Source organism: Capsicum annuum, unplaced genomic scaffold (genome assembly GCF_002878395.1).
Source record: "Capsicum annuum cultivar UCD-10X-F1 unplaced genomic scaffold, UCD10Xv1.1 ctg3708, whole genome shotgun sequence".
NCBI lineage: Eukaryota > Viridiplantae > Streptophyta > Magnoliopsida > Solanales > Solanaceae > Capsicum > Capsicum annuum.
In genome coordinates this window covers 5716-9518 of record NW_025844107.1, presented here as the reverse complement: position 1 = coordinate 9518, position 3803 = coordinate 5716, and the positions used below count along the sequence as shown (strand labels likewise).

Sequence of the window (3803 nt, the reverse complement as noted above, 5' to 3'; positions counted from 1 at the left end):
TCCTTCCGAATCTTGAGATTTCAGGATTTATATCCCATCCCGTGCTGACTCAAATTCAATTATATAAATTTGTCAAAATTAGATTATTTCATGATGGTTTGTATAAGGTAATTAGGAAAAAGCGTAAATCACAAAAAAATATTTCCTAATTACCTTGTGTAGCATTTGTAGCATTATTTTAAGTGGGGGACCACAATTAATGCATCTTAAAAGCAGGTTCCATTATTTATGCTTAAAACTTTCTCTTTCCTTTATTTGCTTTATACTTTACCAGTTTTCATGCTTCTTATCAGATTTTCTCTTTCAAAATTTTTCCTTCTTAACGTCTTTTCCACGATTATTGTTCCACAATTTCAGGTAAATAATTAATTCAGTTATTGCATGTTATCAATTTCTCAATATATTTTTTTTAATTTTGTACTGTAAATAATTTCTCCATTTCATCTTTAAGGTTTTGATTTTTGTAGTTGTTAACGGAGAATCAAGGTCATCGAATTTGTTGAATTTTATTTTTTCAGTTAAATTTAATGTTTTATGAGTTGATATAGTTGAAAAAATTAAATTTTGGATTAGAATTGGAACTGGGTTTTGTTTTGTTGCGATAAATGGAGGATAATCGGAGTTGAATGAATATTGTAGATGATTTTGGGTTGACTTGTTGTTGTTGTTGGTTGAATTTTTTCGAAGATAGCTGATATTTTGAAGAAAAAAGTGGTTGAAAAAGTTTCTTCTCCAAAAGACGAACAAATTAAAAAATATATGAGAAGAAAAGAAAAGCAAAAGAAATTGAAAAGTCAAACAATGTTGATGACGATGTTGAGAACTCTTTGTGCTAATGAATCTGAAGAAGACACGGAGGAAGAGATATTTTCTCGTTTTATATGTATTTTTATTTACTGTTATATAATTAGGGATTTCTGTAAAGCTTTATCAATTGGGGTAATATGTATTTTTTCAGTGAGTTAATATGTATTTTATGTTTCTCCTGATATGTATTTAGGAATTGCAGTGAGATGATTTTTTCTGTTAAAAATACATAAGCATGTTATATGTATTTTTTAATGTGTTGGTTGTATTTTATTGATTTATACAGTTTAAGGTGTAGTTTTAATGTGTTTTGTTATTTTTTTACAGTTTTACAAGATTTTTTTTTTTGTTAAATTTGAGAAACATCATAGGGTTCTCGCAATTTTATCATTCTCCGAGAGGTGCATATTCTTATATAATTTATATGAATTCTCTGGTCACTATGCAGTTGTTCTGGTTGAGATACAAAAATTAGCTGAGATTATCCCATTGTGTCCCAAGCTTGTAATTTCTACGAAAAGAAAGGTATTGATCTTCATAACCATCCAATATACAAAGATAAAAACTTGTCAGATCTTTTTGATGTGTTATTTGCAAATGAATTGATTCAACAATCAAGTGAAAGCTTGTAAGTACTTTAATATACATTTACCAATATCATTTTTAGAAATTAAATTTTACTATTCAATTTTTTTTTTGTAGGGACTGTGGTCTGTATATGGTAACATACGCAGAGTGTTTTTCTTATGGTAAAAGAGTTCCTTTGATTGATTTCAACCCCAACACACTTCGTACATGTTACGCTGCACTATTGTGGGACTATATATGGCATGAGAAAACAAGAAGCAAATGCTCATAGCGATGTCGAAGTACTCTTGAGGCCTGGCAGGCAAAGTCGAATAACCAGTGTCACTGAAGTTTTAGAAATATGATGATTGTTGAATTTATTACATTGGATAGTCGATAAACTAGTGTATGGATGTTGTTTTTTTTTTTTTGTACAAACTTATTTCATGTTTTGAAGTGTTTAAATGTTACTTATTTTGAAGTGAATGAAAGTAATTCATTTCTGTTGTATAAGTTGAATATGTTTTCAACAATTTTGTACTATGTGTTTTACTCCAGTGTTCAATAATATTGGTTGCAGTGCGATTGACCTCTAAAATACATATGCAGTCTTGAAATTTTCAATCAAAATACATATGCACTTACCTTCATATATTTTTTAATTTGTGTTCATTTACTTTCAAAATACATATGAGATGAATTCAACTTTAAGTTTGTGAATTGAATGAAAGAAATTCATTTAAGTATTTTATACAGTTTTATTTTTTTTGCTGTGAGATTTAGAGATCAAAAATACATATACAGTGTTCAAATTTTGCATTAAATAAATACATATGCAGAATATATCATATGTACTTATCCTTTGTTCAATAGTTTCAAAATAAATATGAGGTGATTCAAACTAACTAATTTAGAAAAATGCATGAAATTCATTTATTTTAAAATTTTATTAAAATCATATGAAACTGCATTAAAAATACATATGTAATATACATTATATTTATTTTAATTTTTCTTCCTTCTAAAGCTAACATTCATATGAGGTTAACCAAAGTTACTAAATTTGTACTAAAAATACATATACAGTGTTCAAAATACATATGATATGTAGATTCAAAATACATAAGCAGTGTTCAGATTTTGCATTATATATAAATGCAATATTCATATTAAACAGTGCTTAGATCGCAAATGCTAAATAAATATTTAGAACCATAAAAATGAGTTCATTATTATAAAAAGTGCAGAAGAAAGTATTAAAAAATAATACAGAAGAAAAAATATATTATTTATGATTTTCCTACAAGAATGTCTATTGTGACCCTTAGCCCAACATCCAGTGCATGAGTTGATGTTCTTCTTTCCAAACATATCTTGGCCCGATTTTTCACGATCCTTCTTTGCAGGAGGGCTTTGTACTTTGGTGGCAGTACAATTGTTATAGACGTCTCATTCATCTGGGAGCATACCTAATTTGTATTTTGATATGGGTCAATAAAATTTCATCACATTCAACAACTGAATTCGATCATTCATTGATCTAGGATTTCAGAAAATAATTGAATAAAATTCAAATAGAAATTTGTTTAAATTATGTTCATAATTGAAATTCTACAAAGCTTCACAATTTGTTCAAAAAATACATTAAAATAAAAAAATTTTAAAGTAAAATACAAACACAACAAAAGTTTTCAACCAAATACAGAAACTACTGAATCGAACAGAAGTAAAACACGTACAACATATATTTTCACATATACAGTTATATTCTGAAATTCCGACAAACAAACCAAAAATACATATGCAGTGTTAACACAAAGCATAGAAAAAATACATATGCAATTTTAACATTAAACACAAAAAAATACATCTGGGAGCATACCTAATTTGTATTTTGATATGTGTCAATAGAATTTCATCACATCAACAGCTGAATTCGATCATTCATTTGATCTAGGATTTCAGAAAATAATTGAATAAAATTCAAATCAAAATTTGTTTAAATCATGTTCATAATCGAAATTCTAGATAGCTTCACAATTTGTTCAATTGTTAAACCGATCAAAATAACAACAAACAATCATCAAATAAATAGTCGAACAGTGAAATTTTAATACCTGAAACAACTTCTAAACTAAAATTTGGCAACAAATAGTTGAATTATGATGGTTTTTGTTATATATGTTGAATTTACTCCTTCATTGCTTATAACACGAAATTCGTTTAGAAACTATTCATACAAAATTTAACAGCGACAACAAAAAACTAGATAGGAGCATCAGTAAATAAATCTACGATGCATCACAAATTGAGTAATTAAAAAAAATGATCGGCAAAAACAAAATATACTCAAAAAAAATACGGTAATACCTGAAACAATACTTAAGCACTAATTCGTAGAAGATAATTGAATTCCAAAGTGTTATCGA

General features: G+C 27.3%; 1 long non-coding RNA gene across 1 annotated transcript; it reads left to right on the top strand.

Moving 5' to 3' along the window:
• The first annotated feature begins 293 nt into the window (after positions 1-293).
• Positions 294-1764, top strand: LOC124891552. The gene is made up of 3 exons (XR_007049736.1): positions 294-357; positions 1256-1332; positions 1510-1764. It is a non-coding gene; the product is annotated as an uncharacterized LOC124891552 (long non-coding RNA).
• The last annotated feature ends 2039 nt before the right edge of the window (positions 1765-3803 follow it).